This window comes from Myotis davidii, unplaced genomic scaffold (assembly GCF_000327345.1).
Source record: "Myotis davidii unplaced genomic scaffold, ASM32734v1 scaffold238, whole genome shotgun sequence".
Taxonomy (NCBI): Eukaryota; Metazoa; Chordata; class Mammalia; order Chiroptera; family Vespertilionidae; genus Myotis; species Myotis davidii.
The window spans coordinates 11,767,382-11,793,250 of record NW_006293779.1 but is presented as its reverse complement, the minus strand read 5'-3'; positions in this window follow the sequence as shown (position 1 = coordinate 11,793,250).

Here is a 25,869-nt window from a genome sequence, read left to right as displayed (position 1 = left end):
TTAAGAAAAAAAAATTGTACCCTTGCAAATTCCACAGTGGTGTGGAGGGAACAGGAATGACTTTTGGGAGCTCATGTGGCAAAGTATTTGAGATCATGGGTTTTAAACTCAGGACTGGGTTCAAATCCCAACTCTCCCATTTTCCAGGGTTAATCTTAGGCAACTTGCCACTCTTCTATAAGCCTTAGTTTCCTCATCTGCACAATGGGGGTGATAATGGTGTAACCAATCTCATCACGTGGGTGTAAGTATTTAATGAGATTGCATACCCAACCTCTAGCTCAACAGCAATATGATGCAATTTAGTAAAGGGCTCCCTCTTGTATAAGACTCTTTACTGCCCTCTGCTGAAAACTGACATATTAACAATCTAAGTCTGGAAGGCTGAGCAACTTGCTTGCTTCAAGACACTGACTGCCCTTACTATAAAGTGCTTGAGGCACAGGGTCCAGCCTGCGGCAATCTCCCCCGACACGTCAGCCACATTTACTGCTCTAGTTCTGGGCCACCGAAGGAGAACTGCAGGCCTGTCTCTCTCTGGTCATGGCTCCAGCAGTACTTTTGTCACAGATGGCCAGTGAATCTCTGTCTCTATCTTAGAAAGGTCAGAATAGCCAGGAAGAAAGAATCACCAAAAATCACTTTAATGTGCAGTGTTTATGGAAAATGAAGAGAGGAGCAGTGGTGCGAATTCTTGCCTACATTACCCCATGGGATTTTAAAATAAGGAATATATCCACCTTCAACATTGAGTTATTGAAAAGTGAACAATAAAGGCATAGAAAAATGAAAGTAAAAATGCTTTTGGAAGATATTATTTAAATTGTAATGGGTTGTCAAGGGAAACTAATGGGCTCGGGTGATCAGCTAATGGAAGCATGTTATTTTAGTGCCAGCCCTCAAAAGCACATCACCTGACAAGAATGGTGTTCCGTGCCTTTCATACAAGGTGCGCATTATCTTACTTGTGACCCATACCTGTCTCTCCTCCTGTTCTTTCCTCCTCAGTAAGTGGCAGATGATCCACCAAAGCAGAACTTGGGGGTCATTTTAGCATTTTCTCATCCCGTGCCCTATTTTCCCATCTTTGATCTAGTTCTGTCCATCCCCTGCACAAAATATATGAAAAATGCACACCCGTCTCTCTCCCCACTGCCATCTTCCTGGTTCAAGCCTCCACCTTCTCTTCCTAATATGATAGCATCTGCCTCTTCTCTTCTCTTTTGGCCCCTATTCTTGCTCATTTGCTGCTCATACTCTACACAGAAACTAGCTTCTGAGAAAAATGTAGATCAGACAAAGCTATTCTCTTGCTGGTACTTGCATGAGCCAGATGGTAAATATTTCATGTTTTGCAGTCCTTACAGTTTCTGTTGCAACTACTAAGGCTGCCATTGTCTAGCTAAAGATAATACATAAATGAATGAGCATGGTTGTTTTCTTATAAAATTTTATTTATGGATCTGAAGTTTGAATTTCTTGTAAATTTCAAGTATCACCAAATAGAATTTTTGAAAATTTAAAGATTTTAAAAATATAAAAACCATTCTTAGCTCAATGGGCCATATGAGAACAGGTGCTGGGCTGGACTTGGCCCCCAGCCAGGACCAGGTGTAAAGGCGTGTGCCATCTCACCGGATCCTACATGTAGCCAGAGCCTCTTGGTTTGTTTAATGTTTCGCTGTTGTCATTTTAAAATTCTTATTAACTTTTGAACAAGTGGCTCTGCATTTTTATTCTATGCAAAGATCCTCAGATTATGTTCCTGCTGCTGCCCAAGGACATAGTTCACAGATCCCTGCTCTATAAGTCATTCACGGGTCATAAAGCAAATGAAAATTAAATTCACAATCGAAAGATCACTCCACACACACTAGAATGGCTAAATGTTTAAACGATTGACAACATTGAGTGCAGACAAACATGCAAAGAAATGAAAACTTTCACATATTGCTGGTGGGAATGTAAATGGTATATAATCACTTTGGAACCTGTTTGGTAGTCTCTTAAAAGTTAACTATGTACTAACCATTTAACCCAGTAGTCTTACCCTTAGATACTTGCTAAAAGAAATACAATTTTATGCCCACAAAATGACTTCTACAGAAGTGGTCATCAAAAGGTAAATGGATGAACAAAGTGTGGAATATTCACACAGTAGAATGCTTATTCAACAATATAAAGAATAGGTGCATAATACCACAGCAACATAAATGAATCTCAAAAACAAAAGAAACATCTACAAAGGCAAGACAAACATATGGTATGAGTCCTTTTACTTCGAACCGTGAAAGTAGCAAAGGCAACCTTTAAGGATGGAAATCAGGGTAGTTGGGGCTTGAGGGAGGGAGAAGTGAGGGAGTTTCTGGGTGATGAACACATTGTACAGCTCAATAAGCTAAGTGGTTGCAGCATACACATTTGTCTTTTCTCAATGTTTGTGTTGAGCAACCCTCACTGTGCTGGGCAGCACCTGGTGATGAACTTGGGGTACTGATGGGTTCCTGGTTTCTCACTCAGCAGAAAATACTCATTAACTGCTATAGTTTTGAGTTCCTATATTTGTCATATTTAGCATTCACTCTCCTTTTTTTAATATTAGCTGATACACCTGTCTGCCCCTAATTCCTCATGCTGCCTTAATTATTTTATTTCTATCTGCCATAAATTTGGATATCAGCGGACATTATTTTTAGACCTGAGTGTAATCAAAGAAAATAGACCCTTCAACAAGGGATTGAAATGTCCTTCTAAGTATAATGAAAACACTTTGACATATATTTTCACTTGTTGGTGATTAGTTTCCCTTCTCTGAAATTTTAAAATTAAAAAAAAAATCCAAATCCTCTCCTCTGAAAATCAAATAACTAGCTTATGAGAAAAATGTAGATCAGACAAAGCTATTCTCTTGCTGGTACTTGCATGAGCCAGATGGTAAATATTTCATGTTTTGCAGTCCTTACAGTTTCTGTTGCAACTACTAAGGCTGCCATTGTCTAGCTAAAGATAATACATAAATGAATGAGCATGGTTGTTTTCTGATAAAACTTTATTTATGGATCTGAGATTTGAATTTCTTGTAAATTTCAAGTGTCTCTCCGGATTACAGGCTGCACCTTGATGCCAAGAAAATACCAGGCGGCCGGAATATCAAGAGGGCTGCTTCCCATGCAGCCGGGTCTGGAGAGGAGGGGCATTTGCACTGAAAATGGCGCTTGCAGTGAGCAGGTGATGCCCAATCCCATTTCAGAGCCTGGAGGGAGGCGAGGTTGCTTTCTCAGGAAGGAGCTGTTCTTTCTTCCAGGGTGTATGAGAAACATGCCTTTTGTTAATGAGATGGAAAGCTGTGCATCTGGCCTCTGAGGAGCTGAGTCATTTTACAGCTTGGAAGAATGCCCTGTTGTTGCTATAATGAAGTCCCTGGTAAGGTCCGTCTGCTGGGGGGAACGTCAAAGCCTTTAGGGCCTTCCTGCCTCTTGGAACACTTTCCAATTAGCACCCATTCCCTGGAGGATATGGTTCTCATGTAACTAATAGAAATTTCTGGGAAGGTGGTACCTAGACTGCTAAGAGGTCAGGCTCTTTACCTGAAGGAACAGATAGTCACTAAGGAGAAAAAGAGGGAAGCAAAAAAAAGAAAGAAGAGAAGAGGGGGGAGGGGGGAGGGAGAGAGGGAGGGAGGAAGAGAAGAAGGAAAGAAGGAATCAAGAAATTTCTCATCATCTAATATTCTAAGCATTTCCTATCCTTGTTTGGATATTTTAAAGCAGTGGTTCTCAACCTTCCTAATGCCATAACCCTTTAATACAGTTCCTCATGTTGTGGTGACCCCCAACCATAAAATTATTTCCGTTGCTTACTTCATCACTGTCATTTTGCTACTGTTATGAATCATAATGTAAATATCTGATAGGCAGGATGTATTTTCCTTGTTACAAATTGAACATAATGAAAGCATAGTGATTAATCACAAAACAATATGTAATTATATATGTTTTCGGATGGTCTTAGGCGACCCCTGTGAAAGGGTCATTCAACCCCCAAAGGGGTCGCGACCCACAGGTTGAGAGCCGCTGTTTTAAAGGGCAATTTAATCCTCTCGATAGTCTTTTTGATGAAATGTTACTAACCTCTTTTTAACAAATCAATACAAACAAAAGAGGTTAATAACTGGCAAACGGTACAGCGAATACATGTGGGGTTCAGCTCAAAGTGCATGTTCCCGCCCTGCTCTCAGCTGCTTCATGAAGGAGAGCTCTGCCTCCCACCGCAGTGCACCCGACCGCACATCAGACCTGCAGGCTGGGAGGTGCCAGATGTCACAGTCGGAGCTGGCTCTGAAAACCTCATTACCGGAGCCGTGTTTCTCTCCGGCTCGTTTTGAATGAAGCTCAGCAGCAGACATTTCCTATTTCCCTCCAGACGCGCTTTCATGAACTCTCTCTGGGGCTGGCACACAGAAGGAAATGGTGCTGCGAGAAGGCTGGGCCGCTCATTGCTGCAGCATGTGGGTGTGACATACGGCGCGCCAGTTTGAGTTGGCCGTGACCGTCTCAGCCATCGCCTTTCATTGGTTAATGCATTGGACAAACTGCATCATGAGCGGACCCCCGTGTCCCCCCAGTTACCAGAAGACATCTTTCTGCGACGTCTGTACTCTCAAAGGATGGCCTCCCACTGGACGTGCCCCATGATCGCCATGGAAATCCATAACCTGAACGCATGACACCCTCCTGTTTTCCCTTTAACAAGGTCAGAGCCCTGGGAAGCCTCCACCCCCCAAATTTCCCTTTGATTCTTAGGAAGAATCAACACGATGCAATGAAATTCCTAACGGTCGAAGGGCACACCCCTACAGGCCAAGCAATGAGACTGACAGCTCACCGCAGTGAGCTTCTACTCGCACCTGCCGTGGAGCTGCTCTCCCTCAAGTCTGCAGTAGTCCTTTTCCTGCTAAATCCAATATGTATTTTTAAGTCCTTTTCGTAATTGGTGTCTCTGCTGATTGCTTCCTTCTTCCTGGAAGGACCTTCCTCCTAGGTTTTCTCCTGGCTCCTCCAGCCTTATCTAACGACTCCTCCCACCACCACCTCCCCAGGCCGAGGAAGTTGATGTTCTCCAGGGTTCTTCCGGTGAGAGCTCTTTAATTGTATTATCTATAAAAACTTTCATCCAGTCCCCAGATTTTCAGTTATATCCTATGTGCTGGTAATTTCTAAATTGACTTTTTCAGCCCTGGATCGCCATCCCTGCCCCACAAGTCCTTCAGTTTGATGACTGCTAGATGCAGCAGTGGGTGGAAATGTTTATCTGAACTTATCAATCCCCCTCAAACCCACTATATTTTCCCAAACTTAGGGAATGTCACTGACATCCACACTGTTTCCAAAACTAGAAACCTGAGGGTCTTTCTTCTCTCTTATAACCTCCACTTACAGGTTCCCTCAATCCTACTTCCTAAATTCGTTCAACATCTAACCTCTTCAAGCCTCAATGTCTACTGAATCCCTTACCAAAATATCATTTGAACCAAGTCTCCAAGTTGTTATCCACTCGGCCACCCTGGAGAATCACTTTATATGTAAATCAGCCATGTGACTCTCCTGTTAAACACTTTAATCGTTCTTCATCACCAGTAGAATACATTGTAAGCATAGCAAAGCTTACAGAGCCTTCACTATCTGCCCCCGGCCTACCTCTGCAGCTCCAGCGTCATCCATAACGTGCTTCTCATTTCATGAGGTTGATATTTCAAGTTGACCTCATCTTGCTGTTTGGAGTCCTGTTCATAGGAGTCTTAACTCAATGAGACAAGTTAAGTGGAGTTGAGCCCAGCCACTGTCAGTCAGATTAATCTAAGTGGCTGATGTAGTGATGAACTCATGGACAACCGATCCAGGAACAAGAGGGTATCAAACTGAAGGAGGGGTGGAGCTTGTTGAGAGACACATATCTCATCTTTCTGTGTGTCTTGTGAGCAGTGATACTGATCAGTTTGGGGGTGGACTACATGTCAAGCTGGCTTTTGCAGCAGTAACAGACCTTTCCAGGTCAAAGCTCAGGCAGGTTTGCTTAGAGACCATTATAAAAGATTGCGACTTTCCAAGCTCAGGGTTTCTTTCTTGTAATGCATTGATGCCTGCCTGGTGTCAATGTGTGGATGCAGAGCTGGGCAACACCTTGTTCCCACCCTCTAGGCCCACGTGGTCTAGTGAGAGAGGCTGTTGGAGAGCAAAGATTGTAACAATACAGTAAGTCCTGCAATAACTCCAGCAGATGGGACACAGGGACAGCATGGCTGGCGGCTGAAGGAATTCAGTGATGACTCTTGTGATGGGAGGTTTATTTTGAATGAAGATAAAACTGAAAGTTCTGGAAGACATGACCACATTTCCAGTCATAATGATGACTCTCTCCTAGAACTGGAAAAGCGTCAGATCTCAAAAGGCACAATGCACTAGGTGCACACACAGGAAAGGGTAAACCCGCGGCCTGAGCTAGTGCCTCGGAGCTGGGTCAGGCCCACGACTCTCCTCCTCCCAGACTCTGTGTGGCTCCCCCCGGTGCCCAGTGAGCGGGGAGCACTCAGTTCTTAACCTGTCTCAGGGAAGGAGCAGGTTGCCCGACAGGTCAGGTCTAGTGCCTGCTTAACTGTGCCCTGTGTGGGTCTGGATCTCGGAGAGAAGTTATGCAGAAAGTGATGCCCAGGACCGCAAACCATCCTCAAACTTGTAGGTCCCTCACTTCACTGGGCATCTCTCCTGCCCTGGGTTCCTCTCCACCTGCTGATGGTGAGGAGTTAGTTGCCTGCTGCAGGGGCAGCTAGGCACGCTGAAGGGAGCAACCCAGGACTTCTTGGGAATCTTGGACTCTGGTCTTGAAGATACTCTCTGCTTTGAAGTGTCAAGCACTATCAGTTGATCCGTATAAATCACATCAGATTTCTCAACTCTTTCATTTGATTAATCCTTAAAATTCAATGACTTCAAAACGATGGGCCTTGGCATGGTAGGTCTTTATCAGTTTTCTGAAAGCACACTGCCCTTCAAACTTCACATGTGTGTTTCCAATCGTTTAGGGATGTGTTTCTGCATTTGATATTTAAATTCAGTTTCCACTTCATTTATTTTATTCCTTATGGTAATACAAAACATCAATCATGTGGAAGTTTGGCATCCTCTGTCTTTTTAAACTTAGGTATCATTTTCTCTCTGATAATGTTGATCTCTGGGTAATTTTCTACCTGCTTCTGCATGCTTTTGTTCTCAGGCAGATGCCCTCCCAGTTTAGCTCTATTTTGAACTGTTCTATTCTTGGTGATTTGAATTGGTTTTTATTTCTGTACTGGGTTTTATTATTATTTTAGTGTTTTTCCCTGAGGTATGGAGTTAAATTTCACCACCTTCTGTGATTTTAAATTTCTTAATCAGTCTGTTTTTCCTCTTCTCTTGGGTAAATACCTAAGAGTTAAATATCTGGAAAATAGGGTATGAGAATATTCAACATTTAAGATCATGACAAAACATTTTCTCAAAATGGTTCTATCAAATTGCACATTCCAGAGCAATGCTTAAGAGAACAATTTGATCCAGATCATTTCCAACACTTGGATTATATACTATCGTTTTCGAGTGCCCATCTTAAACATTTCAACCCAGAATGACAACAACAAAAAATCTTGGCTTTCACTTGGAGTTTTAGTCATTAATTAGAGAGACCTGATATCTTGTTATTCATGAACATTGAATCTCTCTTAGTATCTTTTGGTTCTCTTTACTATATTCAATTTGTCATTTCTTTGGCATTTAGATCTTATACTTATTTTATTAGGTTTATCCCTAGGTACTTTGCAGTTTTTGTTAATGTATTAAAATACAATATTTAAAATTTATGTTCCTATTTGTTCTGGATGTATAGAAATTAATTACAGTAGCTTGTGTTGCATTTTTGAGGTTTTTCTATGTTAATAATGACAGACCTATCTTCTTGCTAATATTATTACTTTTCATTCATTTTTCTGTCTTATTGTACTGCCTAAGACTTCCAATACAATTTTGTTTTCAAGTGGAAATGGTGGCAATTCTTGCTTTGCTTCTGATGCTAAAGGAACTCCTTCTAATGTTTCTCTATTTAAAACATTATGCATTGTCCTTTAAAAATACATAGTTATTAACATTATTTGCATTTTTATGCCTAGTTTATTCATAGTTATGCATTGCTTTGTTTTGCTGAAATTTTTACAAATGTGTGCTTAAATACATCTGGGTCTATAGTTTTCCTTTCAGATGGTGCTCTCCCCAGGTTTGACATTATTACTCTTGTTTCCGTCTAGATCAGTGATTCTCAACTGTGGGCTATTTCTTCCCCAAGGGACATTCGTAGTATTTTTTATTGTCATGATTTGAGGGGAAGATGCTACTGGCATCTAGAGGGTAGAGGCCAGTGCTACTGCTACACATCCCACTCTGGACAGGACTGCCCCGCTACCTCCTCCCTTCCCCCAACAAAGAATAGCTCCATGTTTGAGAAGTCCTGCTCTGGAGCATTCTAAGTAAGACCAGAATAATTAGGCCTTTAAAGTTTGGTGGAGTTTGCCTGTAAAAGCATGCACATATTTTGTTGTAGAGGTAGGTGGATTGAGGTGCTGTGATAATGAAATGAGAGACAGAGAGAGAGAGAGAGAGAGAGAGAGAGAGAGAGAGAGAGAGAGAGAGAGAGAGAGATCTTAAATAGCCAGGGAATCAGAGGAGAAATTTGATGAAGTATTTTCTATAAGTAGATCTAGGGGTGACTGAAGGATCTGGATTAGCATAGAGAGAGGTGAGTCCTTCTGCAGAGGGCTTAGGAAACAACTCTGGGTAATCACATGATAAAGAGAAGCTGCAGTTGAACGATGGAGGGCCTCTAATAACGAAGTATAGGCTTAGATTTGTTCTGTGGATCACAAAGAAGAGAACCCTGTAGTTTTCTGCAGGATAGTTGACCAATATGAGTTGTGTTCTAGCATAAGATACTTCTGAAGTCTTTCAGATATGTATTGGGGTAGACTAGTTAGCACTTCAAAATCTGAGAGCTTCTTCCAAGCCCCATTTTATTGACATGCTTGCACCCTAACCCGGGGTCTATCTCTGATCTTGATCTGGCATTGGCCTGGCAGTTTGTGCTTGATGACTGCAATTTGTTCATCTCTTCTGATCCCTGCCTGCCACTGAGATTAATATGTTTGGTCATGTTTCACAAATGAGAAAGCCAAAATTCTATGAGCTAGTATGAACCCCTGCTGTCTCCCAGCCCATGTGGGGAGAGTGAAAATTGGATTTTGCTACCAAAAAAACAGGGCAAACAGCTGCTAAGCCCTGGGGGACCACACAGCCTGCCAGGATTCTTGCTATCCTCAATCTCAGCACAGCCAAGCCCACTTTTTTGTTGTGTGTGACCTCACTATGCATAAAATTCAATAGTTTCCATAGATAATTCTGGTCAGCATGATCAAATATACCCAAGATTCTGAGAAAACAAAATAGGAATGAATCTTTTTATCAATAATCCTAAGCAAGTTAAAAAAGATAACAACTCCTTCCAAAGTCACTTCAATCAAGCAGCCTCCCATCATGCCTTTCTCAGAATGACGACTCATTAGCAAACACTCATGAGAGCAGAGTTTGTTGAGCAGCGAGGAAGAAGAAATAACAGATACAGTGTGAGATTGCAAAATCCATTTCTTCCTTATAAATCCACTGAGTTTCAATTTATCTAGCCTAAGTAACAACAGCGCAATATGGCAACTCTCCAGTTTCCATGGAGAAGGAAATTCAAGCATCTCACTTTTGTGTGATAAACCCATAGGTACATATGAACATACATGGATAGGTGTGCATGTATATACGTGTGTGTATATATATACACACACATATTGTGGATAAACAAACCACACACTCACATGTATTGTGTAACACATTGCAAACAAACTCATGTACATGCCTACATATGCACACAGGTATATTGACATGTACATGTGACATGTATACAAATAAACACATATGAAGGTAAGTACAGACTACAAGTGCAGCATAAATAAATACTAAGCCCTTCTGAAGTTCTAAAAGAATACAAGGAGAGAAGATGTAACATTAAAGGGAACTGTGTAATACTTGGTGATTAATTACAAAAGGAGCAATGAACAGATTATTATAACCTGTTGATAAAACAGATCAATAGGAGGCTTGTTTAGCTTATATGAAAAATTTGAGGCAATTTCTTGATCTAATGTTGGCTAAAGAAGTCATTTGCTTGAGAATGCATTACATTATCCTGACACCATTTCAGTGGGAAAACTCATTGTGCCAACCCAAGTTGAGGGAGTGGTCAAAATAACGAAAGGGAGGAAGGTGAAGACTGGTGGCCACTCTCTGAGCCCAGAATGAATATGCCTGGAAGAGAGCTCTTCTCCACTGATGTTTCAAGGGCCATTTCTCTGGAAACTGCTAGTTCAGTGCAAATTGCATTTATAAATTCTGCCTCCATATAGCTTGTGGTGAATTTGTCTGCAGAGCTTAAATCTGGCAGACTGTTATGAGCTGGAACTCTATGCAAGTGTAATTAAGAGACACTTTTCAAGTTTAGGTCTAAATGATGGCTTAAGGGCAGAGTAATTTTTTTAAGGTGAATAACAGAAAGTGCAAATTCTAAAAAATTACTTTCCATCTGATATAAAAGACATGCATGTTAAAGCAGAACATTTTGGAAACACAAAAAGTAAAGAAATTACAATAGCAATGACTCTTAACCCAATATCCATAGATAATCACGTTTAGCCACTTAGCATAGTCCCAACAATTCAGCAAATTCTGTCCAGCTCTTTTTTATACGGTTGAAATCATCTTTTCTGGCACAGGAGTTCTCAAACTGTTTGACCTCAGAACCACTGTTCATGTTTAAAATTATTGGACATTCCAAAAAGTTGCTTAGGTGTTTTGCCATTGATATTTATTATTGAATATTAAACTTGAGAAAAAATTAAATATTTATTGGGTTAAAATTTCAATAATAAACTCATAACATATGATTTACCAAAATGATGAGGTTGACTATTTTTATGCTTATTATTTGCCAATACATATTCTGTATATGTAAATATTATAGAGTGGGCTTCCTGATATTAATTCTTATCATCCATTTGGTCATTGTAAAAGGTATTTATAAATCTGACCAAATACTGCAACAATTTCCCTTAATAATATCATATGTAAGCAGGGCTGTGTGTGTGTGTGTGTGTGTATTAGTTTGTAAAGGCTGTTGTAACTGTCTCACAATCTGAGTGGCTTACGCAACGTAGATTTATTGTCTCACAGTTGTGGACAGAGAAGCCATGATATAGGCAAGATTGTTTTCTTCTAAGGGCTTGAGAGAAAATGTGAGCTGTGCCTCTCTTGATTGCCTGTAATCTTTGCCCTTCTTTAGCTTATAGATGAACTACCCCCATCTCTGCCTTCCTTCATCTTCATATGGCATCTTCCGTGTGTGTGTGTGTGTCCAGGTTTTCCCTTTTTGTAAGGATACAGTCCTATTGGATTAAGGGCCCACCCTACTCCAGCATAACTTTATCCTAACTTAATTAATGACAGATACAATGACTTTATTTCCAAATCAGTTCACATTCTGAGGTACTAGGGATTAGGACTGCAATGTCAGAATTTTGGAGGGAACTAATCCTGCACGAAACAGGAAGGACAATGAGGGTCTTAGATCGTTGCAGTGATCCGATGAAACTCTTAAGTCAATACTCAGTTAACAAGAGCAAAATGATTCAAAATTGAAACTGGAAATGTCAAATCTAATCTTGTCGCTCTGCTCCTGCTGACAAACACATAATAAGCCCTAAACAGTACCTGCCTTCATCTTTCTCAAGGAGGATTTGGCAAATTGGAGGCAAGAGGAGGGACTGACTCATTCCAATTACTCTTTGGAAAATGAAAGAGTAGAGGAAGTAAGCCCACCTAGGTGCTCAGGGAAATTGTGAAGAGCCTGTCAGACTGCAGTAATTGTATGGCAGCCTTTTTTGAGCTGTGAGGGAGGGCAGTCTACATAAGAAAAAAATCTCAGCAAACTAAAATGTTTTCCTCCCGCTTAACAGCTTTAGAAATAGACTGTGATAATGGGGCTTTGGTGCTCCGGGCGAGTTCCCACAGAAGAAGAAATGTCCCGAGGAGAGGGAGCCTTCCGCAGACAAGCTGAACAGAACCCGCCTCTCCCCAGTCCTCTACCCTCTGGGCCCTCATCTCTCATGGTCGCTGCTCTAGCACCAGGGAACTTAGTACAAAACCTAGTCAAAGAATTGGAGCTGGGGGTATGGGTTTCTGCCATGGGGGGCAACGCTGATGAGATTTTGAGGGACCACAAGATGCAGCACACTTCTCTGACTGAAATTAAGCTGATGCTAGAGAATGTGGCTCAGGCATGCTGTAATCCTGATCTGTCAATCACCATAGGAGAACAAAGACCTACTCACATTGGACTGTAAATCTCATAGCATGGAGGGGAAGAACCGAATGTGTACCCACTTAGCATAGTCACTTTTCCAGGAGAAAAGAAAAGAAAAGAGAAGGGACTTCACTGCTCATTCCAGTTTCTTCCATCAAATCCACAGTTGAGCCAAGTCCAACTCATCTGGGGGATGAGTGATTGAAGAAAAGTAGAAAGACGTGGGGAGTTCCTTCCAAAAGGAAGAGATGGTGACTGGAAAGGGGTGTGTTCTCTGTGTGGTGGGGGGAGCTGTTCTAACAGCTGGAAGAGAAAGTCCAGAACCTGGTGGTAAGGGGTAAGAGTGTTTAACTGTAGTAAAGAAGATGACACTTGACCTCCAGCCTTAAAATATTGAAAAAGTGGGTTTTGACATGATGTGAGGTATCTGGAAAATTGCAAATATCCTGTGTAAACCTGGGGTAGTAAGGGAAAAAAGATGAGGTTGTATAGGTGTGCAGGGGGGCTTTGTTTTCAGGAGATGATCTGGTCCTGTTGGAGATGGGGAACCGTTGAGGGGTTTAAAATGTTTTTGCTCCCAGATGTTCTCTGACATGTCCATGACCCTTAAACCCTGGTCTTTTGTTTTTCCCATCTTCACCATAACTCTCAGCTTCTATTCAGGCGATCACTATAAAGCAGTTTACTTCAGTTGAACTGCTCAGGTCTGATTTGATGGTGCACAATAAATTCTTTTACAATTCAATAGAATTGTCTGGCCTTATGCTAATAATTGAGTGAAGCTGAGGATGATAAAACATGACCCTTACTTGAAGAAGCACCTTTTACAAAGTAGAAGGACAGGTGTCTACAACACTAAATCTAGAACAAATCCAAGCTAGGGCTCTCAAAGAGAGACAGATGACGTACTTTTGGAGCACAGGGAAAAGAACACTGAATTCTTGTTATTTTCACAGAGCAAATAACCACAGGAATAAGGGAGAAGTTTGATATGCCAGATATGGTTGTAGCACTCACCTCCATATTTATTTATGTCTAGCCCAACCTCGTTTCTTGCAATAACTGGAATTTGTACAGAGTTAATGGTACACATTGGAGATGAGAGGAGCCCAGAGAAGATCAGCTGTGGGAAGATGGGACACAGGGACACAATGCGATGATTTGTTCATGAGGTCAGACTGAGAGAAGAGCTACTGGTTGAAGATGTGGGAGGAGTTAGAGCAAGATATCTGCTAGAGTTTCTGGCTCTGATGATGAGGTGGGAATGACTCAAAACACTAGAGTGGTAACTGTAACTGGCCTAAACGATGGGGGAATAATGTGTGAAAGACTTTGGAATGGACCAAAAACATTACTGAGTGAACTCAATGGACAAGTAGGGATCTTCTAGCAAACCCTCTTGGGCTGCCCTTTCATTTAGTCCTTGCGCCTTTCTTTGTCTTTGCACTATTAATAAGATGTAAATAACTAAAAACAATGCAACTGTTTCTTGTCCATAGACATGGGAACAAACTTTGCCCAGTGGAGACGACAACTGATCACCTCTACCTCCTTGTGGGCCAAAATATATTTGTATATACACAGCTTTCGATTCTCCTTTGAGCTAGTTGTAATATCTTACTCATTTCCTCATTAGTTAATGTGTTAAGTGAAATCTTTGACACATGTTAAGCCTATACTTATATGAGAACTATAATTTTATGTTAAAATATATATATATATGTATATTAATTTCCTCATTAACCTGTTATTTGAATGTGAGCCCAAAGATCTGGTCACCTTTCCCTGTAACCTCACATTTCCAATGTCAGGAAAGGGTCTTCCTAATTCATAACCCAAGTTCACATTGACTAGCCCAGAAATCTCACAGGTGAGTGACTGGCCACCTCTTTCTTTCTGGATGCCTCAATGAAGTGACCATTTATTCTGCTAGTCTCTCCGGGGAAGGACAAGTGCGGGAGGTTGAAGCCCGAGGCGAGGATTTTTTGTCTTGCCTTTTGCTTCAGAAATGTCAGTTGCTTATTTGACACAAATTGTGTGATTTGGCTGTCTTCTGCTCATATCTTGTGTTCTGCCTATGCATTTATTACTTGTGTCTGGAGAACATTTCAAAACAAATGGAACAAAATGGCCCATTAGGGAAAAAGTCTTAAGTATAAACATTATTTCCATAAAAGATAAAATCCAAAAGCTCACTGGGGAGAGAGAAATCTTACTTGGGAACATTCAATGTTCCCATCTGATGCTTCTTGCATCCTGCTGGTAGATTTGACGGCCCTCCTTTGTGGCCCAGCATGCCCTGCACAGACTCCTGCCCTAATGGCTGTGCTCCTTGATTGCATTTATGTCTTTTTAAAAAATATATATTTTTGTTGATTTCAGAGAGGAAGGGAGAGGGAGAGAAAGATAGAAACATCAATGATGAGAGAGAATCATTCATCAGTTGCCTCCTGCATGCCCCCTACTGGGAATCGAGCCTGCAACCCAGGTTTGATGTGCCCTTGACTGGAATCGAACCTGGGACCCTTCAGTCTGCAGGCCAACGCTCTATCCACTGAGCCAAACCAGCTAGGGCTGCATTTATGTCTTGATGGGTCTGTCTCCTTGCTAAGCTGTGAGACCCTTGAAAACAGGAGACTTATTTGACCTCTCCTCAGCATCGAGCACAGTTTGGAATGCAGGGAGCATGCATCCCTGCATCGCTGGACCACTCTCACAATTACAACTGTGCAGAGCCAGAATCCACCTCTCCGTCATTCCCACCCTTAGGTTTCGGATGTCTCCTCAGAGTTGCACAGATCAGTATGTTGTTCCCCGCAAGGTCAAAGACATAAAGCATGAGAATAAATTGCCAAGAGAGAAGGCAGTTACAACAGTGGAAGCCACTAAATTAGAATCTTTCCACACATCTTCCAGGAATCAGAGATAGAAGGGAGAATAAACAAATAAAGCATGCTTATGAGATGGAAAATACCAAAACTTCTATTTATGTGTAAGTGAGGAAATATACTTTAGACACTAGTGGATTTCCTCTGGAGCTCATGCCAGCACTGAGAGTCATGTGAGAGTGCATGGAAGAAAGGTAGGTGTTGTCCTGGATGTGACAGAACACTATAGTGACAACACGAGTCACAATCAGAATGAGAAGGCCCTATGTCCAGTGAAGACAGATATGAACTGGCAATCAGAGCTACTGGGGAGTTAACAGCTCTGGACTCTCGGTACCCATGAGGGAATAGAGGTACTCACTGAACTGTTCTAAATGTTCTGTATCCCTAATGGTTTATTTTAGTATGTTGGAACAGCACAAGGAGGCCATGAACGAGTCCAAAAATATGGTAGAAAAAATGTGCTGTGTGAACACAGGAAAAGAGTCACTGATTTCCTGTGGTATTGGGAGGAGGGTCTGAGCGGGATCTGGAAGGAAGCACAGAATTACCTACTCACCAGGAGGGGCACCTGGGCAAACATGGTCCTCACAGCATGGTGCCGAGGTGCTAACCTGACCACCTGAGGCTATCAGTGTTAATCTGTCCTCATATCTCAGTTCACACTTGGTCTTAAATTTGGGACCTCCAGGTTTCTGCACCTAACTCTTTTCCAAAGAACATTTTACCTTCCCATGGGCAATGGATATGAATTACAATTTCTCCACATCAAAACCAACATTTGTATTATGTCTCTTTTATTACAGCCAACCTACTGGATTTGAAGTGATATACCATTGTAGTTTTGATTTATACTTACATAATAAATAATGAATAACAAAATAATAATGTTGAGCATGTTTTCATGTGTGTATTGCCTATTTGTATAAATTCTTTGGTGAAACGTTTTTAAATTCTATGTCCATTTTTAAATGGGATTATTTATCTATTTATTGCTAATCTGTAGAACTACCTTCCTTCCTTCTTTCCTTCCTTTTCTCTTATTGTTATTCTTTGTTCTGGTATTTTGTTTATTTCCTTTTCAGTCATCAGAAAAGTCCCTGAAGTGAGTGTTATCTGGATGCTTGTCTTGGGGGTGGGGCTGGGGGAGTAACAATAATAATAACAACAATAACAACAACAATAATAACAACAATGACAACAATTGGGAGGAGGGAAATCTCACAGGAGAGTGGGAAAGGCGGCGAGGTGGTGAAGCAGCCCTCTCTGCACCAAAAGCAATGCTACTGTTGTTCCAGGGCCTTGTCTTGCTGGTCCCATTTTGCCAGCACAGAGCGATGCCTGGCATGAATAGCCGTGAAGGAAGTGTGCGGGGAGTGAAGGCCAGTACAGTTTCGTGGCGACAATCCATGTCATTCTGACAATCCTCCTAATGAGGATGAAGAGAGGGAGGCTGGGAGCACATTTCCTCAGGTGTTTAATTTATTCCTAATAACCACACTGCAGAGTTCTTGGGCAAAAATCAATTTCCTTTCTGTTTACATCGAAACTCATTCTCCGTTCAGTGTCTTAAAATCTCTGGAGCAGAAATTTCATATCAATATCTCATTTTTATTAGAGAAAGCAAACTGCATAAAATCATTTCTGCCCCTGCAACACATAGTTTTGTGACTTTTCTGTGAAGTAAATTTTTTTGGATTAAAAATACCTCAGTTGTGTTTAACATAACAAAGAGCAAACTTCAGGCCAAAGACATCACTTCTTTCATAATTCTGAAATAGCATGCAGTAAGTATATGCTTGAAAACAAGTAGATTTTATGAATTTTTTTCATAAAAATATAAAATCTCATTATTGTAATCAAAGTGGTTCTAACTTTGGTTGAAAATTTAATCAAAGCAGTAGCTCTGACAACAATAGAAATAACATTGAAATAGACATAGTGGAAGTAAAACTCATCTAAACCCCACGAAATTAGAACAGGGCTGTCTACTCTAAGTTTCTATCTAGGGGTCATGACCCAGTGAATGCAGCAGGAGAGAGAAGCGGGAAGGATCTGGCACATATCTGGGGGCACACAGTTCAGTCCAGTGTGGACTGCTTGTCCTCATCTGGATGCAATATGTTTCCAGATGCTTCTAGCGCAGATTCAGGAAAACAGTCAGATTCGGAAGGCAGGAGGAGGAATGAGAGAAAAGACATCCAGACACATGGCAAGAGCAGAGTGTTCAGTCTATAGGCAGTAGGAGTCCAGCCTATGAATTAGCATTTCAAGGCCAAGGATCAAATCCCCGGTTTGAGGAGGAGTTGACAAGAATAATGCAAACTATGATATAAACTAGAGTATGAGGCAAGTTAATAAAAAAACAAATAAGTAAATATTTGGACCCAGAAAAACAAGGCCAGGCTACTCATCGTACCTGGTCTGGTACAAGTTAAGTCTTAAATAAAGTAACAGCCCCGTTGTGAGATTTGTGGTAAAGAAGGTGATGCGGACCTGGTGCTGTGCATTAGATTGTGAGGCTGGAATTGATACACTATTTTGGTTGAAATAGTGTGGGGATTAGAAGGAATTTGGGGAGGGAGAGCTTGGGCTAGGAACCTGCTGCAATGCCCTAGGTTAGCGATGATCATGAGGGTTTGACTTTGTGCAAAACCTAATGCTAAATTCATCTGCCCATTTTTTCACAATTTCCAAGAAGCTATCTGGTAATTTCCTTATTGACCTCCACATCTGGAAGCTGGCAAGTAGATTCTAGTGTGGGGAAGAAAATACATTTCTGGGAAGATGAAGATGTTGGATTACTTGTTCAGTTCTGTTTTTGTTTTGTTTTATTTTGTTTTCTACCTACTGAAGAGCAGGGTAGATTCTGGTCTGAGAAGAAATGTGCAAGGAAAGTTCTATCTCACTTGAGGTATCTGTGACGGGGTTAAATTACTCTCCAAATCTTAAAACGCCAGGTCCACCTTCCTCCTCAGTGATTTCATGGTAACAAACATTTATCTGCAGAAACTGAAATGAAATGTCAGAAGCAGAAGTCTTCAGCTATTTCTATTTCATGGATGAGAACCTTTCTATTTTATCATCAAGTAAAGAGGCCAACTTGCTTCCTAGTTTCATCACTTTTTTAAAAAATGGAATTCATTTTCCTAACGCCATTTAAGTCTTTATGGCACAGCCTGAGAGAGACTTTCCTTTCCCTGCCCCACATATGGCCCACATACCAGGTAACCACTCTCAAAGGACACACTTGTGAATTTATCTGCCGGCATCAGACAATTGAGAAACTAGAAGCACATTTTGGATATTTGAAACCTTAAAGGGTCCCCCTGGAGCACCTTACAAAGTCTGGGCTTAGGAATGGGGTGGGATGAATGAGTCATGTGAGACCACTGCGGTGGAAGTGTTTTTAAATGAGGTCACGAGGTTGGCTGGGTGCACATTCCTGCAAAAGGAAGCTCTTTGAGGATTTTCCTATTTTCTCCATGATGTCATACCCAAGTATAAGTGTCATTCAGTTGGCAATAAGGAATTTCATTTTCTTTCTCAGAATTAGCATTCAGAAACTGGGCAGTTGATTGCTTAACCCAGGGTTCCTCCAAAAATACCATCCAGTATCTAATTATTGCTTGTTTCTTGCACAAGTGATATCAGTTTTTAGTATCATTTTAATTTTTAAAATAAGAATACCCATATTTTAAATAAACATCCACTGTATCCTAACTCTTGACTACAATTGCTTGCCATCCGTTTGTTCATTGTGGCTGAGGCAGCATTTCCATTTTTCTTACTGTCACAACCCATATCTATTGCAAGCTTTGATGTTAGATTATACTGAAGGGAAGGGAAGAAGAAAGAGAGGAAGAGGAAGGGAAAAAGAAAGAAAGAGGGAAGGAAAGAAGGAAGAAAGGATAGAAGGATATTTCCTCTTTTATAATGTTACTCTTTCTAAAATTTATTCATTATTTATCTAACATTTGTACAACTCCCTTCAACATAGAAAAAGTTATCTGAGCAAGAGTCACGTAGGGGAGAGCAAGGGAACTGTTGCGAGATCATGTCCTCAGTTTATTAGATTCTCGGTACATTAATTTGCCCCGTTAATATGTAAGTGGGCTGATCTGTCCATGTGGTGTTGAATACAACATGAAGACATAGGTGGCCCACTCTATTGACGTGTGCCCAAGAGAATCAAAAGATAAGCCCTTTCCATATACACGTACGCGAGTGGCTTTTCCTGGGGAATGAGGAAATAGCCAGCTGTCGATTGTGACTGTCTGATACCAGGATCGGGGAATTCATTGTTAACACTGGCAGCAAAGTGTGAAGTAGAAAAAAGTCACAGAAAGCATCTTGTGAAAAGGTAACTCTGTCCCTGGGCAGAGATCGGGGCAGCAGGGCCCGCTAGTTCAGGAAGTAACCACAACCTCCTTCCCATTATCTGTCTCTTAAACATCTAAGCCACAGTCTTTGTTTTTATGCTCACAAACCCCCACACCATTATTGTTATTTCTCCTATTTAATGATAAGGAAATTGAGGCTCCCAGGATTAACTTAGTCAAAGTCAAATAGCTTTTAAGTGGTGGAACTGGAACTGAACCCACATGGCGGTCACCAAACCTTTCTCTTCCATTATTACAGGAGCCACCAGCCCTCCCAATTCCCTAGGAGGTGGTTCTCAGCAGTGACGTACATACTGTTAGCCTCTAGGGAGGGTTGATGTACTCGGCTTTCTGTTTGGTATCTCTCTATGTAGGAACAAGGACAGATGCTACCAGGAGGCATGGTGAGACTGGAGGCTCTGATAAATAATGGGAAACCTGAGCCAACCCCCAAATATTGTGTAAGTCTGGACATGTCTCAAAATTAGCATATCTATACCTGAGGGAAAGACACAAAGAGGAGGGGAAGGATGCATACTGGGAGACACAAAGATGGAGATGGAGATGGACAAGGGGAGGGAGAGGGGGATGGAGAGGGAGAGAGGGAGAGAGAGAGAGAGAGAGAGAGAGAGAGAGAGAGAGAGAGACTTATTTCTTCTTACTCAGGAAATACTTCTTGGTCAAAAGCCTCTTTTCTCCTGCTCATTCTCGAGACAGTCTGCAGCTTGCTGGCGCCATCAATGCCAGTGCAAGCACAATGTTTCACAGAACTATTCTCACCAAGGTTCTGTCCCTACCGAGGTGCCCTACAGTGACTGTGTGTTGAAAACAGAGGATTTAAATCATCTTTCCAAAAGTGAGAATGGAAATACTCCCAGAGCACCCAGAAGGCCTCCAGAAATGTTGAGACAGGCTTAACTGAAACGATTACCAGGGAGAGTAAATGTGAGAGACACAATTTCCCTTTCGGGAAGTGCTTGTCTGGGAAAGGCACTTGTTAACTCCCACTGAAAAATAGGCCTGCTGTCCCAGTCAGCAGCCATTACAGAAGAAATGGCGCGAAACTTCACAGCCTGGAGAGAAAGCCCAGCTGCACGGAAGTAGAGCTGTGAAATGATTCCTATATTTCAAGGAGAATGATTTTATCTTTTTGCTAAGTCACAGGAAAAAAACAATCACAGTTCTGAACTGTGAAACACAGGAAGGAACGCTGGGAAGAGGGAAGACGCATAATACACATGTTACTACTCCCGGTAGCATAATTAAGATAGTACACATAAGTGCATTGCTACAACATCTGAAGTTAACGAAATAGTTTCACATGTTTGCTCTTATTTAAATCTCACCACGTCATCTGAGAGTGAGAGAATGCTATGTTGTAGATGAGAACCTAATGTTCAAGTAGGTTTAAATGACGTCCCTGCGGCCACAGGGGTGGCTAACAGTGATGCTTGACTGGGGTCTCAGACTTTGCCATTTTGGTCACCTTTCCACTGTCTCAGAAGCCACACACAATTGTGTTACTATAACTAATTACTCTTATCCTTTACCTGGATCATATACTGGTATTCTTTCAGGGTTTTCCAACATCTCTAATAAGTGTTAAAATATTTGCTATGTATTTATGCATCCATTATTTTGTTATCTGAGGTTCTCCCACTTTCGAATCTGGGTTTTGCATTCACATAAATGTGTTAGAATCCAGACTCTGACATTCATTAGCTCTAAGCAACTCACAGAACCATCTTGAGCCGTTTCTCACATGTGAGGCATGAATAACAACATTTGTCTTAGAATTATGTTGTGCCTCTAGGGCCTGGTGAGTAGTGGATGCTTAATAAATGGCTGTCTTATTTTTGTTTTTACCCTAAGGCATGTGAATATACATTGCCTGCACACAGACAAAGGTAGTTAAAATGGAAAAAGAGAAACTAGAAAAAGAGGAGGAAGGTACCAGGGAGCAGCAGTGACATGTACCATGATGGCATAGCATTTCTCTTTAACCTCCTGCAAGCCCGTAAGAATATAAACACAGCAGAGTCAAAAACAAATTTTTTCAGAGCTGTCTGCCTCTACAAGTATCTTTTTAAAAATTCTCTCCTAGTGCATACTTGGTTTATGGAACATGATATTTACCCTACCAAGGCTTGATGAATTACATTGACTTGACCCTTTGTTGCTGGGAGATAGTGTAATATAACAGAAAGATCATAAGATTTGAAATTGCAATGTCTGTGTTCAAACACTGTCTTCATCACCCTACCTACGTGACCTGACAAAAGTAACTTACTCTTGCTTAGCGTCAGTCAGACTTAAAATCTGGATACAAATGTTTGACTCACAGATGTAGAGTCCAGATTAATCAACATGATACTTGAAGAAGTGGGTTATAATCCGCAAAGCTCCGCACACATTATTGCTTAAAGCACTGGATTTTAAGTCATGTTTCATCAAGCATGGTTGTTTCACAGGAAAATATGGAACTTTATGCTGTTATTTCCAATGAAACACGCTGGCTGGCTTTGCTTCCTGAGACACGGACCCCCCACTCACCATTTCACAGCTGTATAGAGCCTGCTCTCCCATTCAATGCCTTTTTATAGCCACTTTCTCACAAGCCAACAAACTAGAACACTCTCTTCCTATGGCTAATCAATGCCACATGTAGTACAATGAGCAATTAAGCCCAGAAAGAGGCAGAGGACATTAATAATAGAACGCTTGATTATTAAGAGATTAGCACCTGAAATTGTGTTTGCAGTCTCTGTTGGAAGGTGTAATTTAATTAGCCAACTTGGAAAGGTTTTAGATGTGACAGAATACTAATATCGCACGTCTAAAATTTCATAGCCTTTTTTTCTTTTCTGAAAGAAATCGTTTCTTAATAAAGTTTCTAAATACGTAGATACTGGCACCTTCACTGTCTAGAATAGATCCAGTTAGCCTAACCTATCCATCTTAATTGTTACAGGTCTCACAGAAATGGTCTATACCCAACTATGAAAGCAAATAAATGAGAAGAACTTGATTTCAGGAAGCGGGGGGTAGTGGTGGGTTGGGGTTAGGGTTGACAGACAAATTACTAAATACTCAGTTAAATTTGCGTTTCAGATGAAGAGCAGTATCTTTTAAGATAACTATGTCCAAGTATGCACAGAATACACTTATAAGTATCCATAGTACACTTATTTGTTTACCTGAAATTCAAATGGAAAGGGGGGTCCAGTATTTTCATCAGGGCAATCTGGCCACCCTGGTTGAGGAAATGTTCTCATCCCAGAAGGTTGGAGACTCTAGTACCTGGATTCTAGTAATGCCTAAGGGTAGGTTTCATGTTCTGTTATGATCCACAAACTTAAAGTCACTGAGGATCAGGCTTCCTGGCCTTGGAGTCCGGTATTCTCCATCACAAACAGCCTTCAGCAAGTTAACCCCTCTGTGCTTCAGCTTCTCCATCTATAAAATGGGGATTATGTGAACTGAACCTGTCTCCTACTGTTGTGAAGATTAAATGAACAACTACATGTTATGTTTTCTGAAAAGTGCGTGGAGTATAGCAAGCACTCAATCAATCTTTGTTGAAAAAAATAATAGGTATTTATTGGTATTTTAGTAGTTTAGCACTTTCAGGCTTGTGTTTTGGTCTGATGGATGGTAGCTAAGAGCCGTACATAAGTTAATTTTAGTAATCGACTCATGTTCTTGCACAAGGCTATTGACCTCCACACCCCAATTACCTCAGCCCATCAGCACAAGAACTTGACAATAACAAAGTCATGGCACCACGAACAGACATCATGCTCACATTTGGAAGGAAGCGGGTACTTCTGTTAAGGCAGCAGCACCTCTAGTGCACACACAGACTCAGATCTGTCCAGGACAATAGAAATTGTCCATGGGCTGAGAGAGCTGACATGAAGCTTAGAACAGTGTAGAGTTAGACCTTTCTTTAATGATGCCATTCACACACCAACCTCCCAGAAAACCTTAAGCACAGACTCTTTTTTCTCCTGTCCTTTAATTAAATGTGGGTCAATGACTCAGGGACTTTCTCAGCTCAGGAGAGGGCCTCACCAAGCAGTGCAGCTTACACAGGAGGACCCTTCCGTGCCATGGAGGTACCCCTTCTTTTGGCTTCTCCATGCTTCCATAACAGAACTCTGGAGTCATGCTGCTTTCTCAACTCTCCCTTCTCTGTCTTATTTTTCAGTGGTGAGGTAAAGAGTAAAAAATCCATTGGTGTGTGTTTTAAATTATACTATTGAGGAGCCCACCTAAAGAGCAGATAAGAGACTCTTGTTGCTTTTCTGGATAGTTCTCATATTTTTTTTCTGGATCAATGCCACACTTTTCAAAATTTTAATGACTCATTTCATTGTGTAATGCGACCCAAACATTCCCAGGAGGCTTGCACCATGGTTGGCAAATGAGGTTAAATGCAGAAATATGGGCAGTGTCTGAATTCTCATTTAGGAAAGAGAACACTAAGTGGGAATCAGCCATTCTGAGGCATGACTCCAGCTCCAGGGTTAGCACACTGTGTGATCAGGAATCAGAGCTCCCCTCCCCCATTTCTCTAAAAGGAGATGGTCAGATAGATTATTTTTAAGGGTAAGTGTAGCTTTAATATTTATTTCTAATCATAAGCTTCTTGGGACAACTCAGTAACACTGATTTCTCTCAAATGACAGGATCTGACAAATAGAATGCTGTCAATACATATTTATCAAAAGAACAAATGAATAATTGGAATTTCAGTAAGTGCTGATTTTTAGCATGGTCTTTATAATTCTTAGCAACCTATGGCCCATTGGCTTAAAATACAGTCCAGTTTAGAAGACTACCTCTCTCTGTTACTCTTCACAAGCTCTTTCAGGGCTCAGAGTATATAGAGATCTTATAATGGTTAATTTTATGATTCAACCTGGCAGACTGTGGTGCCTAGTTGTTTGGTACAACACCAGCCTACATGTTGCTGTAAATGTATTTTTCAGATGTGGTTAATAATTAAACCAGTTGTCAACACATTACCCTCCATTATGGGAGTGGGCCTCATCCAGTCAGTTAAAGGCCTTGAGAGCAAAGACTGAAGTTCTCCAAAGAGAAAATAATTCTTCCTCTAGGCTGCCTTCATACTTGAGCTGCAAAAGCAATGCTTCCCTAAATCTCCAGACTGCTGGCCTGCCCTGAAAATTTTGGATATGTTGCCCAAATGGTATCAGCCAACTTCTTAAAATAACCCAGTCACATTTCCTGTGTATCTATCTATCCATTATATAAATCTTATTGTCCTGTTGGTTTCGTTTCATTGGGGGACCATAACTGCAAACCTGTGTGTGTTTCTGATAAGGAAGATAAAGGTGGAATGTCCTTATTTGGATATCCAAAGCATCATCCTGCGAGCTTTCCAGCTCACCGTCACTTTTTGGTTTGCGACAATGTTTTGGAGCCATTGAGTCCAACCTTTACCACCTCATATATTCTTCCTAGTGAAAGTTAACAGATAAAATAAATGCTTGTCCCAGGTCAGAGAAGTCTGGCACAATTTCCCCTTGAATATTGGCGACAATGTGTTCAGGGAATATAGGGTTGGACACATGTCTCTGTAGTCATGTATCATATAGTTCTACATTTCCAGCATCAAGATGTATATGAGGCATAGAAAGTCCTCAATGAAATTTTGTGGGGTTAGTGGTTGTGATGGTTTCAAACTTTTCATTAGCTGATCTCTCTTCTTTCATCATTCTTCTACTTCATTTTAAACAACTACTTAGGTTCCTCCATCAAATTTCCTTTCTTCTTGCCTCTCTTTCTCCACATTTATTCCACACACCCTTCCAGGCTAATCTCATCTGCCTACCATATATGCTTACTAGTGGCCCAGTGCACAGATTCGTGCACATTGAAAGGAAATTAATTAGAAGAAAGATTGTGTGGTAATTACATTACTGCAAAAAAATTACATGTCCAAATAGTACATATAATATCTAATATAATAAAAGGACAGTGGCCATAATGCCAGAATGACCAAATGACTGGTCACCAGGAGGTGCATTGATGGGTCCTGTGATGGTGGCAGAGGGAATCTGGGTCCCACAGTGGCAGCAGGCAGGACTCTG